General features: G+C 31.3%; 1 protein-coding gene across 5 annotated transcripts in view; it reads right to left on the reverse strand.

The window, feature by feature from the left end:
- LOC142332146 (uncharacterized) overlaps positions 1–18038 on the reverse strand; it is a 130045-nt gene that overhangs the window by 91218 nt on the left and 20789 nt on the right. Inside the window, exon 1 of one of the 5 annotated variants that reach the window (XR_012758176.1) lies at positions 946–1113. The exons of the other annotated variants lie outside the window; for them this stretch is intronic. The gene's annotated coding sequence lies outside the window, so the exon portion shown is untranslated. Of the gene's footprint in view, positions 1–945; positions 1114–18038 lie in introns of those variants that run through there. 5 annotated transcript variants of the gene reach the window in all.

Here is an 18038-nt window from a genome sequence, read left to right on the forward strand (position 1 = left end):
CTCACCCTCTCTCTCTCTCTCTCTCTCTCACACACACACACACACACATTTCTGAGAAAAAAATGGTCATATTCTTTCTAGTCTAAATAAAACATTTTACATTGTATAAACATCGTTCAAATTGTGTAATAAAACGGATTCCTTTGTGAATACAAAACAAAATAACCGACTTAGATGCCATATAAAATGATTTTGTAACCATTTCATATATACACAGCTAGTTAGTGGCTACATGATCTGAAAAGATTAAATAACCGCACGTGGAAGGCAGTATAATAGCTGTTGCTATATACATTAACACAAAAAATATTCCCTTAAATTAAAAAAAAAAAAATGTTAAGAAATTATTTATCTCGAAAAAGGTTTTTCCATTTAATGAAATATACGCGTAAGTTTAACAAAGGAAATGAACCTTTTAAATTAAATATTATTATACTTGTTAAATAATATTTTTTTTAAATTTATACTGGGATATCGACTTGGAGAATTTTATTCGCTATCAAAAATATCATGCGTTCACGTTTAATGATGAAATTTAAACAAACAAAAAAATAATAAATCGATTTGAAACAGGAGATTTTTAAAACGGAAACAAAATGAGGCTTATTGTAAATATTTTACTTTATAAAAAATTAAAAGATTTTTATTTTAGCTGCTATCGGCGCAGAATGGCCCGTGGTGGTGAAGCGAGTAATTACACAAGGCTCTTTCCACGACTCTCTCCCGCTGGAAGCAGACAATTGATTATAGAAAACCATAAAGTTTAAATTCAAGTAAAATTTTCGTTCAATCCGGTCAGTTTTTCCAACAACAATTGAATTTGAAGGACTTTAAACAATTATTTATGTTACTTAACTGTTTTTTTACTTTGAAATCAAATACTAAAATTATAATCAACAAAATTAAAACGTTATTTACATAAAAGTCTAAATTAGATTTTATTACCTGTTAATGTAGCGATGAACAATACGTGTCGAAAGTAAAGAATCGGCTAAAATTCCCCGTCGTAAAATTTTCGAACAGTAAACTTTTACGTCGTTCAAATTTAAAAAATAAAAAAATAATATGAAAATTCCGTAAAAGAAGACACTAACTCGTTAAAAATAAAATGATCGATATTAAATTATTATTATTATGTATATATATGTGTGTGTGTGTGTGTGTGTGTGTGTGTGTGTGTGTGTGTGTGTGTGTGTGTGCGGGCGTGCGTGCGTGCGTGTATGTGTTAAACTTTTAAAACTGAGTAATAAAAAGTCCTATTCTATATCGTAGCAGAATTGAAACTGTAAAACGGTTAAAAGTTAAACCTTCAACACGCAGCAATCTTCGCTCTTCCCTCTCCAGGTCTAACCTATGTATCCTTTTTCTCCTCTGCGTTCATTGCACGTATATCTTATATAACATACTTTTTGCCCTTGAAAATTAACTAAGCATTTTTTCATTACCTCCACAATGTGGAAACCGGTAAAGAAAATACCTCCTGTTTAAATAATATACCTCAATGCTATATTAGTGTTTTTTTTCTAAGAGTAAAACGTTCTGATATTTTATCCGAGGCTACTCTTCCATTTAAAACAAATAAAAGCTACTTTAACACATTTAAATTAATCTATAAAATTTAAAATAAACTGTAACCGATCTTATATCATGCGGTCTAATTTTACGATTCAGCGATACGGTCTTCTTATAATGAAAAAAAGGAATTCTAATAAAATTGATTCAATCGTCTAATTTATTTGTTTCAGACTAAATAAAAATAAGATAAAAATAGAAGCAGAAATGATATCGCTACAGATAGAAATAATTACGTGAGGCCAAGATTTGAAATTTTTGTCAGATTTATTAAAAAATATTTTTTTTAAAACTATTTTTAAAATAATACAGAACTGACCGAACTGTTTTGAATCAAGTTCGGACAAAATACAGACGGAAATTTAAACACGGTTGAAAAAATAAAGCACGATAATATTTTGAACAAACTGTTATTTTAGTAGAAGTTTCTTTTATACGCATCGAATGTAAGGGCAACTAATACTAAAACTGCTAGAAAATCTTTCTAAATGGAAATAATTGTTTCTCGATAAGGAAAACTAATCGAAGATAATTTCCCAATTTCGTATTACTGATAATAACCGAAACCTTATCGACCAGTGATTCCCAAACGGTATGCTGCGGCCTCTTCATAGGGGCGCTTCGAAATATTGTAAAACCTCCATTACAAAGATGCTTAACAAATATTAATGCGATTCGCCTATCCGAACATGAGATAAATTTTTGATATAAGAATAACAAAACGGTGGACAGGAGCGAGAACGAAGGAGAAAGTGTCTCCTTCGTTCGAAGGAGCAAATTGAAATTAATTTTTATCGCAGAATTCTTCAATTCTACGATGAATCGTATTCATTTAAAAAGGATAGTTTAATTTATCATAAAGAAATGAATTTGTTATTTTGATTATATTTTTTGAGTTGACAAATGGAAATCGTACTCATACTTCAGCAATATTTCCACTGTTCTGTCTTATACGAACGAGTTGAGTTACTTATAATCTAAATAGATTTGATAAGATAGGAAGTAGTGGGGCTACTGCTGTCCATAGATATTACCTCCTATCCATAGATACATAGATAGATTCATCTATTTTGTAGAGGAAATTCCTCTGGTAATCCTGAGAAAAGTTTTTTTTATAACGTATGTGAACGGAAAATTATTTAGTCTAAATAAACGATTTGAAGGGTTGTAGAGTGCTTTAATGTGATTCTTTTATTTAAAGGATTTTGCGCAAACTCGTTTATTAATTTGTTTTACATATCATTTCTATTTCTTCTAATGACTGTACGCAAAATATCTAATATTACTTATATTTCTTATAATTATCTTATTATATATTATATAATATCTTATTATATATTTCTTATTATCTAATATTACTAATATTACTTAAGAGTAATATTTTCTACGAATGTAATGATGTTTAATAATTAGACAATCCATTTGGCGATCGTAATAAACATTTTGAATCGGTATATCGATATATAAAATATATATTCGTCTTTTGTGAAGACAGGAAAATATTTCATTTCTCATTCTATAATTCCTAGTAAGCCTGAAAAAAGGATTTCTTATTGAATTTTTTTTTTGTATTTGTTCGTACAAGAGTTATGTATATAAGATACTGTAAAGTAAAACTCTTTATAATTACACTGCCGCTTGCTAAACAAAAAAGAAATTTCAGTTAAAACTGACAGTGTAGTCAAAACAAAATACAGACGCTATTATATGTAATGTTTTCAAGGTCAATAGCATATAAAAAAACTATATAATAAATTACTTGTACGTGACCACTGTTCATACTTATTTGATACTAGCAGAAGCGGCAATGCTTATATATATATATATATATATATAGAGAGAGAGAGAGAGAGAGAGAGAGAGATATTGATAGAGAGAGAGTTTAAATGAACGCAATTGAAAATTTGATAAAACAAATTAAAAAACTGAACTTCACAAATTTTACCTTTCACTTATTCTCCTTCCCCTTTTCCCTTTCCAACTTTTTCCTTTCACCGTTTTCCCTACCCCTCTCCCAGTTTCCTTGTATAACGTTAAGTCAATGCCCCTCCCATTATTTGATGTCATACCTTATCGGACCTTCCTCTTCCTGTTTATTTGTTATTATTCACAGTATTTATCTTTTAATTTTATTATAATATAAAAATATATACCGTATTTATTCGAGTACCCCTCGCCACGCGCCACGATTTTCCGGACCGAAAATCTAAAAAAAAAATCGAGTACATACCGGTATTTTAAAGTGCAATAGATATGATTAAAAAAATACGAAAATATTCAGAAAGTAAAGCGTTTAATTCGTTCATTTAAATTACAATATTAATATTACATTCATAATTAATTACCGTAAGTACTAGTTTAGTTCAGAATCAGTAGGCCAGTAAAACGAAAAGAAAGTACCACGATGAAAAAGATAATTCAATTCGCTTTTTAATATGGGGTTTTATTTTTAATTAATCACCGTCACTGTCAATGGTTGTAGAAGAGTTACCGGTAGTCTCGACGCCGCTCTGCCAAAGGTAAATCGTCTTTACTACCATCAAGTTCATTACATTCCGCATTTTTTACTAATTCCGTGGAAATACGTTATCCAAACACAAATCCGGTAAAAATCTGGGCTTTTGATTCCTCCTGTAGGCGTAAGAAAGAAATTTTCTTACGCTAAATCTTTTCTAAGATTTATCATGTATTTCTGAAAACGTAATATTTGTTGTTCATAAGCGTCTGGAAATCGTTGAGAAACGGTCGTCTTTCGTCTTACTGACATATCATTTCGTGAAAAAAAAAACGTGTTATCCATCCACGGCTCGCTTTAAAATCAACTTTATTCAACGATTTACCGATTTCACGAGCAAACGATCGACACAATTCTGTCGTGACAGCATAACCGCATTTCCTTTTTTCCATAAAGCCCTACAACTTTTTTCTACGTCTGTGTATTTTGGTTTTAAACCACGAAAAGCCCTTTTATTACCGGCGCCTTTCACCAGAAGTCGTTTCTTCGTACGCAAGTCTCGAATGCAGTTTTCATCTACGTCAAATTTTCTTCCTACCGCCCGATTTCCAATTTTTTCAGCCTCTTCTATAACGCGCAGTTTTTCATTTACCGTAAAAGATGGTACACGCTGTCCTTTTGTACTCATTTAAATGCCGTAATTAAAATAAATCACCGTATTAAACTTTACAACATAAACAGATAAAACGCACATAACCACATATACAAACAGTACAACGACTATGGCGAATAGACAAGACGACGATGGGTAACCGATACTGTAACTGTAGCGTCATTAGAACCGGATGCAGCCTATACAGAATGAATCGGTTTTATAAAAATACCGTAACTTCGTTCCTATCGATAATATGAACAGGATGTTAATAATTAAGGATGTATTCTGTATAAGCGGCATCCGGTATTGATAAACGAAAGCCTAAAGTAACAATATTTATGCGATTTAATTTAGGTACTTGTAAGAAAACGTTTACATAATTATCCTGGCTATAGGCTATGTTTCAAGTAAGCCACGCACCCTTATTTTTTCTCTCAGATTCCAAGAAAAAAAGTGCGGGGGGTACTCGAATAAATACGGTATATATTTACTAAAGAATTGTTTAAATGGACAAATTTCTTACTCGATAAAATTTAATTTACTCCATTTACAGGTTTATTTATCGTTTGTTCATTTAATTTAATTTCTTTTATTTCTATTTTTATTTGTTTTTCTGATCATTTCTTTTTGATAACCGTTATTTTTCTGCTATATGAAAAAATATTGTTTAACTCTTTTTGACGTGAAACAGTCATTTGTAATAGAACAGAAATTTGTAGCGTAACGAAAAGGACTACATCGTCCTGCCTTAATAACTCCCTAACTATTAGTCTCAAGCGGTGTCATTTTATAACTTACACGGTCAGCTCGCCGATACAGCTTTGAGTTTGTATCACTGGCTAGCTGATTGAGGGGGAGGGGGCACAGCGCAGATCCGGTAAAACCGGCGCTATTGCTCATTTTCATTCAGTGTAGGTCACGACTTAGACGTAATCGCGAGGTGTTTCGTGTATTTGCGTTTACAATCGGTGGAGATACATCGATTTAAATAATAATAAGTGTATTTTAAACAATATTTACGCGTAAAAAATTAAATTAAACTCTAACAAAGTATGAAGATTCAATATGTCAGCCTCAGCCCGCGAAAACTCAGCCGTTAATATAAATTACGCATATAGTTGGAAAAGGGGAGGTTTTCGGCCACGTACAGGTACCCAGATGTCCGATCCCGAGCGAGCGAGAGTGTTTCGGAAGCGTCGCAAAACTGCACGGCGCGCTCGGCGAATTACGCCGACGGCGCGAGAACCTGTACCATCGCTTATTATTCCTTATGTCTCTTATTTCTCATATCACAGACCGATGTTGAACAAAATTGACGTCGAATATTAGTAGAAATAAATATCGTGTACCATTTATTGTCTGTTTTACGTTAAAATTAAATTTAGTACCCGATCAACGTTTTGTTTTTATTTCGATCCGATACACTAAAAGTTACTTGCCGATGAACAGACCGACCAATTTATCTGTAAAGTCGGCCAAATGAAGGAACTAAAATTCTCCTTCGGAGACTTTCAGTTTTGTTAAAAAAAATATGTCTGCGGCTCTCCCATTTAACTCTAGCTCGAAGGAACTTCGTTCAAGGTCTATAACGTTTCACGTTAACGTTATAGACGGCTGTGCGTCCCGATACAGTCTCACACGACTTTTTATATGCCGATTTCTTTAACGGTAATTTACGTAGTCCATCTATCGTGAATCTAAAAGCCGCTAATTTATTCTCCATCGGGCGATTCGAATCGTAAGCTACGATGTTATCTGTATAAGTTTCGTTTCTATAAATTTCAAATTCTAGATTATTAATATTTGTTTTATATTTTTAGATCTTATATCGTATTATACTAGTTATAAAAACGGCTATAAATACAAATAATATACTGAAAAAGATTTTTAATAGTAACACGGAAGAAAAAGATATATATATAACAGTAATGGTATATACATAATAAAATGCAAATGCGATGCGACATATACTGGACAAACAGGAAAAAGATTGAAATTAAGATATGACGAACACGTGAGATATTTTAAAAATCAAAAAACGATTCTAATTATACAACCCGTTTAGTAGAAAAAGGACATAGAAGAATCGAAAAAACTAATTCTCAAAAGCGTTAAACCAAGAACATCGATCGTTTAAGAGAATTTAGAAATCTTTAAATTAAAAGTAACAACTAAACGAAAAGACGGATGTCCTTTTTAACAACCTTAATTTATTGAAAAGAGGAAATAGATAAATATAATTAAAACCGTTAATAACAAATAAACAAGAAGAAGGCCAGATGACGTCAAATAAAGGGAGGGACGTTGACTATACGCTATATAACGATTAACAGAATTTTAAAACTATTAGTGCAGTAAGTTTTGATAATGAAGTTATTCCAAAACGCGTCGACATATATTAAAGAAAGGTAAACGGTACTCAAAATAGTAATATAGTGATCTTAGCGGAAAATATAGCGCTAACTTTTATCTTAATAACAACAATAAAATAATTAATTAATAAAAATGCATAATTATTATTACACGTCGTGACAAGCACTAATAAAAAAAAATTAGGTTTAAAAAATGCGAATTAACCGCTAAACCCGCCCGGTGGGCTGAGCAAACGTAGATTATGTTTGGCTTAAATTTAATACTTCCTTGTACGAAGTAAAGTAAGTATGGCGAAAAATGCCGGTTTTCAGATATCAACGGAAATATCCATTTTTATCATCCTTGAATCTATTTTGACTAGTTTCGGCGTGACGTCTGTACGTACGTATAACTCAAAACCGATTAACCGTAAGATATTGAAATTTTGGATTTAGGACTGTTGTAGCATCTAGTTGTGCACCTCCCCTTTTGATTTCAATCGACTGGACCAAAAGCGTCCACAAAAACCAAAATCAAAGAATTTGGATTTGGACCGCAGTAATAAGTCCTCATTAAGAGATTTCAACGTTATATTATAAGCGGTACTTATTTTTATCGGTTCCGGAATTAGAGCCGAATAAAATTTTAATTAATGAAACATTTGGATCTTACAAAGGCATCGGTTCGAATCCAACTTCATCTCCTTTTTAACTTTTTTTTTTTTTTTATTTAAATATATTAATTTATTAATAATTATTAATCTGATTGTAAAAACTTATTACGATAAATAATAACAATAAAAAAATATGGGAAAAAATCAGAAGTTATTTGGGAAATAAAATTTTACGTATTAATTTAAAAATGTGTATAAGTAATTTAATAGGCGTACAAGAAAGTCGTTCACATCAGATTTTTTATGAGGGTTTCTCGTAATCTATTTATTTACCTACAGATTTTTTTTTTAATTTTTAGTATCGTTTTGATCCCACCGGAGCTTATCTGTTTTTGTTGACGTATACCGGCTTAGGTCGGAATAAATAAATATTTTCGATTTTTCAACGATATATTGGTACGTGTTGACATTTCCCGGAGAACGTCCACAATTTGCCAGATATCGGTCTTTCACGGTGACGCATACATTATATTTGCATTAACCCCAAAAATAACCTAAAGGAGACAGATCTGTAGACCTGGTCCAAATTTTAACTGAAGACTTTAGGAATGAAGATATTTAACAACATTTTTAATTATATATAGCTCTCCACTTGTTTTTATCTCCTAGTATCCCTCGATTTAAAACATGAACCGTTTTTATACTTAATTATCATCCTTTTTTTTTTCTTTTTCCTGTTTAGCCTCCGGTAACTACCGTTTAGATAATTCTTCAGAGGATGATATGTATGAGTGTAAATGAGGTGTAGTCTTATACATTCTCAGTTCGACCGTTCCTGAGATGTGCGGTTAATTGAAACCCGACCACCAAAGAACACCGGTATCCACGATCTAGTATTCAAATCCGTGTAAAAATAACTGGATTTACTAGGATTTGAACGCTGTAACTCTCGACTTCCAAATCAGCTGATTTGGGAAGACGCGTTAACCACTAGACCGATCCGGTGGGTTTAATTATCATCCTAAATAACGATACTATTTTTACACCAAACAATATAACTATACGGACATTTAAAAATTAAACTAGGAAATGCGAAATAATGTGCCTACATTTTGAAGTAAATTATAAAGTTTCAAACTAATCTACAAAGATATAACATTGCTATTGTAATTATGTAATGTTAATGACGTAAAATAATTAAATATAAAATGAAATCTATTAATTTTCATTACGCGTTTTCATTTGACGATGAAAAAATATAATTGACAACATTTTGTCGTCGATGTCTATCTTTTTACTAGTTGGAGGGTTTTAAATAACATGTAAATCAACACCGGATAAAAAAACACAAATAAAAATGATTTGTTATTAAAATTTTAAACAATTTTTTTTTTCAATAGACTTTTCTGTTCCATACATATGTTAAAATTGTACAATTTGAACATTCCTCAAATAGCACATTTTAATAGGTTAATATTAAACCGGTGGGTAATATTTAGGAAAAAGGGTAAGTTATGTCAGACTTCAAAAAGAGTGTTGTAGTCACGATACCAAAGAAAGGAGGAGCAGATAAATGTGAAGAACACAGAACAATTAGCTTAACTAGCCGCGCATCAAAAATCTTAACTAGAATTCTGTACAGAAGAATTCAGAAGAGAATGGAAGAAGTGTTAGGAGAAGATCAATTTGGTTTCAGGAAAAGTATAGGGACAAGGGAAGCGATTTTAGGCCTCAGATTAATAGTAGAAGGAAGATTAAAGAAAAACAAACCGACATACTTGGAAAATATAGTTAAAAGAAGAGATAGACTTATAGGCCACATTAAGGCTTGCTGGAAGTCGTTTTAAAATTGGAGGGAAAGGTGGATGGGAAAAATTGTGCAGGCAGGCGACGTTTGGAATATGTAAAAGAAATTGAAACGACTGGCAATAAATAGAAAATCTTGGCGAGCTGCATCGAACCAGTCAAATGACTAAAGACAAAAAAAAAGATATTAAAAGTAAAAATATAAAATAATAAATAAAGTATAAAATATAAAATATTAAAAGTAAAATCGGTTTCATATATTAAATTGAGGGATATTAGAGGGAATACAGACGTGCGGATCTATATAAAATTTAAATTATACCACTCCTCCGGTCACATGTCGGAGTAATAGTGCGTCTCAGCCATTTATTCGGAGGTCCCGGGTTTGAATCCCGGCCAGATAATCTACAAAATTTCCGTTTTATATTCCCACGCAGAAGTTTCTATCTTATATGGTGAATTAATCATAAAAAATCTGATGCGGACACTACATGACTTCCTTGTTCGCCTATTAAATTACATATACACAGTTTTTTAAATGAAAAGTACGTAAAATTTTATTTCATTAATAACTTTTGAAAGGTTTTCATTTTTTATTTTATTTTATTGTTATTACTGAATTATTATTTATCGTAATTTTTTTTTACAATCAGATGTTAATAATTATTAACAAATCAATTTTAAAAAAATGATAAAAAAAAGGAGACGAAGTCGGATTCGTACCGAATTTAATTATTTCATTAATTAAAATTTAATTTTTCTATAACTCTGGAACCGATGAAAATAAGTACCACTTATCATATATCACTGAAAAGCTATCGATGAGGACTTTTACTGCAGTTAAGAAAAAGTCCAAAATCCAAATTTTATTGATCTTGCGTTTTTTTTAACGCTTTTGGTCCAGTCGATTGCAATCAAAAGAGGAGGTAGGCAACTAGACGTTACAACAGTCCTAAATCCAAAACTTCAACATCCTAGAGCTAATCGTTTTTGAGTTATTCGAGATACATACGTACGTACAGACGTCACGCCGAAACTAGTCAAAATGAATATTTCCGTTGAAATATGAAAACCGAAATTTGTTCTGATCGTTATACTTCCTTTACTTCGTACAAGGAGTAAAAATTAAAAAGACACCTATGTGTCACGATAAAAAATGATTCTGATCAAACTACTTTAATTTTGCAACCGACAGGTCTAAAAAGGCGAATAAATAAAAAATTAAAGCTTGAATAATCTACTTCTTGACCGTATACTTCAGATTTAAAAAAATCATCAAATTAAAAAAAAAGATCGGCGAGAAAAAAACATTTTAAAAAATTTTAAATTATTTCTCCGTGTTTGATCGAGCCCATAGGGGAAATAAAGTTTATCAGCGACTGCAATAACCCACCGGGTTGGTCTAGCGGTGAACGCGTCTTCCCAAATCATCTGATTTGGAAATCGAGAGTTCTAGCGTTCAAATCCTACTAAAGTAAGTTATTTTTACACGGATTTGGATACCGGAGTTCTTTGGTGGTCGGGTTTCAATTAACACATCTCAGGAACGGTCGAACCGAGACTGTAAAAGACTACATACACTTCATGTACACTCATACATATCATCCTCATTCATCCTCTGATGTATTATCTGAAAAGTAGTTACCGGAGGCTAAACAGGAAAAAGAAAGAAGTGAACTGCAATAAAATAGTTTAAATCTTAAAATTTTACATTTGATTTCTTTTTTCCGATTTTGCTAAACGGAAATGTTCCATTTTAAAGGTAAAAGGCCACTTTTGTTTTTAACGCTGCATATCTCCCTATCTCAGCAACGTAGCGATAAAATAAATAAAAAAAAGGGTTTTCATCTAGACGATTTAGCTTTAATGATAAATTGTGAAGTCTTTAATGTAGCGTCACAGTTTTTGGCTTTTCTTCATTTTGTGCCGAGGCATCAATCTATTGAAAGACTGTGACCGGACCGAGTATCACCCGCTCTCAGCTTAACCTAAGATACGCCATGTTTAAAAATAATAATTGCAATTGCCGTTTAGAAAAAAAGCATCTTAAAAACAGTAATTGTAATTATTGTTTTTAACAGATGGTAAATTTAAAAATTTTAGGGGGCTCTCTAGTAACACGGGAACGGCCAGCAAAGCGGTTCCTGACCGTCTTGTTATATTTTTTTATGTGGGATAACACTTGCATCATAATTTTTCATCCTAGTAATATATTTATATAGCTTCGTTTCCTTCCCGTAAAGATTTTATTACAATCTATTTTTTTTTTTTTTATTTTAATGCATTTATTTTTAATAATTATTTTTTTATACCGGATAAGAAAAATTGTTTTAGCATGTTAAAATATATGAAAACCTAAAAGCGATTCGAACTTAGAATCTTCTAGATTAAAAGTAGTGTTTGTACTCTACAAACAAAGGTAACTTTTTTAATATTTAAAATATGATTAAGCATTCCATTCTCTTCTGGACATTTTTTATTCAATTTTTCCAGTTAAATATCAAAGGAACAATCAAATATCTCCATTTAAATTACAAAGTTTTCAATATAGATTTTATTTTATCCTCAGAAAAAAAAAAATCAGGCTGAAATAATTCATAAATTATTACTCGAAAACGCAGCACTTCAAGATTCATATTTATGTATTTTTTTTTATTTTAAATTTTAGAACACATTCCGTTTTTTTTTTGTAAAACTCTGTATATAACAAATAACCAAATTTATTCTACAGAAATCATCATAATTAAAAAAAAAAATTAAATGTAAACTACTGGAGAGTAATAAAATGTAAAAACATATGATAGTTTTTAATGTAGATTATTAATAAAGAAGATAACCAGAAAATAACGTAAATAATATTGTCAATCGTTTTTATAGATTTATTAACAGTGAATTTTAATGTAGCCCTGTGATCAGCTTTGAACAAAGTGTATTATTAAGAATGGAGAAGAATTTACAGGATATGATGTTCTACACGCGTTAATAAAGAAAAAAATTCATATCTCGTACAAATACTTCTTTTTGCAATTATAGTTTCCGAAATCTTTTCCGCCTCAAAATTCATACTATTTTCGAAATTAACTAAATCAAATCGTAGTTTTATTTAGTTTTGATCTGAAAAAGAATCGATGTGTACACGACATGACTTCCTTGTACGCCAATTAAATCTATATACATAAAAATGAATGTTTGTCTGTCTGTATGTCTCTTATGCCTTCCTAAACCGTTCATCCGATAGCAATGAAACTTTGGAGAAAGGTTGGACGCACGCTCGCTAAGGTTTCTGAATTTGTTTGGACCCCCTAGGTGGTGCTGGTGTCGAGATATTTTGAAAAATTGTATTTACGGTCCGATTTGCCTCGTATTCAGAATACGTGTTACTTGCACGGAAAGAATTATATCTCTGAAAAAAATGGAACCGTTAGCTGGCGCTGGAGTTGAGATATTAGAAAAATTATATTTACGGACCGATTTGGTTCGTATTAAGAATATGAATATTAGTTACGTGAAAAGAAATATTTTTGTAAAAATTATAGTCTGGTGTCGAGATATTTACGAAACAAACAAAGAAATATACAAATAGACTTTTTTATTCTATATATATATATATATATATATATATATATATATATAAATAAACATAATATAAAAGACAGTTCGTATGTGTGTCCGCTAAAGACCAAAAAACTAATGGAAACTAAATTAAAACTAAAATTAAATTAAATTAAAACTAAATTTTTATTCCATACAAACTATAAATATATCGATATAATTTTTCTCGTAAATTAAATAAATCATAATTACCCTTTTAAAATCTAAATGCTTTTCGATTTGCAGTTTCCAACTTTTACTTTATAACCACCTACGGCGATATTATAAAATTAATATTTACAGAGGTCGAGAAAAGTTTTAAACAAATCGGTAATAAAAATTTAAACATTTATATTTCTCTAAAGTAAACCGTTTTAAACGGTTCATACAAAATAGAAAACAATCATTTTACCAGTTCATGGACATTTACTTTGTAAATCGCTGAATATTTTCAAATAAATTTACTTTTGTTAGTTATTTTAATTAAAGGATCCTTTATACTAGTATTATTGGAATAAAATTTTGTTCAAACAAAATAAAATGAAGTATTTATTTTTTTTACATTACATTTATATTACATTTTATACATTTTTTTATATTACAGCGTAGACAACAGATGTGTAGCTTATTAGTCCGTACGGGTCACCGCTCGATACAGTCCATCATTCATTTATCCGTCTGGTTACAGGAGCGTTTCATTAAAGCCCTGTAAGTAAGTCTATTAGTTATTATTACCATAATTGTAGGTAGTACTGGTAGACAGAAAGTTCTGGGTTCGAATTCCGGTCAGAATTGGCTTTTATATACGCTTTATTAAAATTGAAAATAAACGTAAGTGACGAACCGGATGTCGGTCTATTGCCGATACAAATAAATAAATATAAAAATGTATTAGGTACTAATATGTGTAACGAACAGCATTAATAAAGATAATGTGGAGCGACTTATCAACCGTTGGTAGCCGTGATGCTGTCGAGGTAACACCGCCCTTCCGCTCCGACAGACTACGCTAAACGTTTCACTATATACATGCTGCAACATAACTCATATTTTGATAAATAATTAAATCTATAACGTACATTATATTAAATTAAGTTAAAAATTCCAACGGCGAACCCGGGACCTTCCGTAAGATTCCATTTAGGAGATCAGTCGGCAAACGGTTTAGTTGATGTTTGTTGAAGAATTAAATAACATTATATTTTTTGTTCTTATAAACATAAAAGGATTACATAAAGTAGGTCGCTTATAGCGTCTAACGCAACATTGTATTTATGTGGACGTCTCTTACTTTTATTATTAGAACCTTAAATATAATCGAGTTACAAGTTTTACATATTCATTTTTTTACCCTTTAATGCTGTATTTCATTTTATAAATAAGTTTATAACGTTTTATCATATTAAAAATTGATCGATCACTCGATATAGTTGTTAGCATGTTGGCTGCTAAATCTACCGGTCTCGTGTTTGATTCCTGGCAAAAATTTCACTTTTTTTTAATAATTCATTAATTTTATCGACCATATTCTTCGTTCGTTAAAATACACGTGTAGGGTATTACGAGGTCAAATTGTAAATAAAACTGGAAAAATTTTATCTGTTATTATGTAATATTAGAATCTTTTTTTTTTAAAATTACTTTACAAAACAGATAAACTTTATCGTAATATTTAAAAAAAAAAAATTATAAATATTAAGGGAGATTAATTATTATTTTAAATAAAATGTAATAAATATAAAATAATCGACAAATCTTGATTTAATTTAATTATATCGAACGTCTATATAAGAAATGTCTTTATAAGAAAACGTCTATATTAACGTGTTACTCGCACAGCAATACTCATACGTACGCACACACACATGTACACATGTTTACGGTTGTATTTGAATTGTACAACGCTTGTTCAGTACTGTCTGACGGTAGCCAATCAGAGCGAAGGAAGCCAGCTGCGTTTGTTAAACTAAACCCCCGTCACTCCTCTACACCCTCGTTGCATTAGTTAGACTGACAGATGTTTTTAATAGATGCGTCATCCCAAAAAAATTAAATAAAAAAAGATTTACCTCTAAAATTCCTCTTAGCAAAAGTCCTCTGTCAACGTATAAACGATACAATTTTATAAATTATGTTATGGTATTATTTTATCATTAACTCTTGAACTATTTATTTTTCATTTATTTATTATTTTTTATTTATTATTAAAGCATTTGTTACTATAAGAAATTTATTTTATTACATTTACTTATCATGAAACATTTCGCTTTAATCAACTGATTTTTTTTTTAAATCTAGCACAAATGAAGTATTACAATAAATAAAAATACCTTCAAAACTAGAATGATCTAATATACCGGTGATACAGATTGGGTTGATGAAGCTTTCTATTATTTAATCAAATCTAATGTTCAATCTTGTGTAATGTCTTTATCAGTAATGCAAGATTTCGCACGCGCACACACACCGCGAGCAAATGAAATCTGTTACTCCATAATTACAATTTTTGCTTTTTAATTTTTATTAAAATACCAGTAGACCCGGCAATGCTTCGCTATTGCTATATATATGTATGTATATATATATATATATATATATATATAGCAATAGCGATATATATATATATATATATATAGAGAGAGAGAGAGAGAGAGAGAGTGAGAGAGAATTTGATAAATTTGATACACAATTGAAAATTTGATAAAAAAATTAAAAATCTGAACTTCACAAATTTTACCTTTCACTTATTCTCCTTCCCCTTTTTCCTTTCGCTCTTCTCCATCATCGCTCACCCAGTTTCCTTTTTAGCCTTTCCCGTTTTCCCCTTTTCTCTTTCCACCTTTTCCCCGTTTTCCCGCGCGTAAATCGGTCCATTAGTTTTTTTATCTTTAGCGGACACACATACGAACATGCGTTTTATATATATATATAGAATAAAAAAGTCTATTTGAATATTTGTTTGTTTCGTAAATATGTCGACACCGACCCCACCTAGCGGATACAGTTTTTGCAAAAATATTTATTTTCACGTAACTAATATTCATATTCTGAATACGAACCAAATCGGTCCATAAATATAATTTTTCTAAATATCTCAACCCCGGCGCCGTTTTTTGCGGAGATAATTCTTTCCATTTAAGTAACACGTATTCTGAATACGAGGCAAATCGGACCATAAATACAATTTTTCAAAATATCTCGACCAAAGCGCTACCTAGCGGGTTCAAACTAATTCAGAAACCTTCCCTGGCATGCGTCCAACAGCATTAATTTACAAAGAGAGGGGGGAGACGGGTTTGGAACCGATTCTAGATTTTTAAATAAAGAAAGAACTTCATATACCAACATATGTCCGAAAACGCTTGTTTGTCGAGTTACGGTTAGCGTGGGTTTCGTTCGGATTTCAGTTCGCCGGTGAAATGAGGTCATGTTGAAATTTTTAGGGGGTCATAGGAGGAGTAAACTTTATGGGTTCTTATGATTTTGACCTGAAAAATCTAATAAATAGGTCTCAAATTTGTATCTCCCACAGGTTTAATGAAAACCACCGTAAAACGGAAAAATTCCGTGACAAAAAAAACTCGTTTTTTTAGGTTTGAAGCACAATAACTTTGTTAAATGACAGATAAATGCGTAAATTTGATTGATGTACCGTGTAGAGAACTTAATTTTGAGAAAATTGATGAAACGAAGTCTATGAAAAACAAAAAAAAATATCAACTTTTATTATTAAAAACAAAACAGAACAAAGTGAAGGAATTTATGAAAATTAAAAACAACTTTTTAGTGTAATAAATTTAGACCGCAAACAACAAATTGATTTGTAGAATTTAATAATCTTCGTGAGAGTAGTACACTTCGCAGCACTCGTGTTTCATCTGAACGCCGACCGTTACAAGTTGATGAAAAAAAAATTCTTCAAGTAGTACGGTTTAGTTCTAAAACGGGCACGCGAATAATTTTTACGCCACTCGACATTCTACAAAGTACAGTACGGAGGACATTACACGCTCAAGGACTGAATCCTTGTCACGTCCAGATAATACAACACCTCCAGCTTGGGTGACCGTGTCGAACGAGTTTTTTTCAGCGGGTTAACATAATTACCTTTAAATCTCGTTTGTACTATTTTCGGACGAAGATACGTGTATCCGTAACGGCGTAAACAACACGTGAAATTCACGTCGGTGGTGTGAAGAAACCCACATGCTGTAGTCAGATCAAATTTCCGGCGATAATTTTCGGTGATCGTTTGATGCGGCACGATCGACCAAAAATTAGGCCCTTTCTTACTAGAACGTGTCACGGAAAGAGATTATCTCAAATTTTTAAACGATGTATTTTTTTGCTTAAAAATTTGTCATCGGCGAAACATATCTAAATGTACTATCGACTTGATGGACTACCAACCCGTTTCTCGAATAAAGTAAGACGGTTTTTAGATGAAAAATTTACCGGTAAATGGACTGGACGTAGAGTAGAGGGTTGGTAAATTGTCCGACTAGATCGGTGAACCTTAAACCCCTTAGATTATCGTTTACGGGAACGGATGAAATGAGAGGTGTACAAGCAAAACGTAGACGCACGTGACGAACTGATCGCTTGCATTCTCAGTGCTGCTGCCCTCATCAAGGAACGTCAAGGAAACGAGTTGAAAAGTGCATCGATGTCAACGGTGGAATTTTCCAACATTTATTTTAAATTTAAAAAATATAAACCACAGTGAGTATTTTTTTTTAAAAGTAAATTAAAATTATTATTTTAATTTTTCAAAGGTTAAACATATTTTACTAAAAAAAAAGAAAACTGTTGTTTTTATTTTTAGTAATCCTTAAAGTTTTTTCCATAGAGTATATTACAACGATTTTCTCAGAATTAAACTCTACAAGTTTGTTTAACAGAGTTATTCTACTTCAAACCTAAAAAAACGTGTTTTTCGTCACTGAACTTTTCTGTTCTACGCTGGATATCGTGAAAATAAGGGATGATAGTAC

This window comes from Lycorma delicatula, chromosome 11 (genome assembly GCF_047948215.1).
Source record: "Lycorma delicatula isolate Av1 chromosome 11, ASM4794821v1, whole genome shotgun sequence".
Lineage (NCBI taxonomy): Eukaryota > Metazoa > Arthropoda > Insecta > Hemiptera > Fulgoridae > Lycorma > Lycorma delicatula.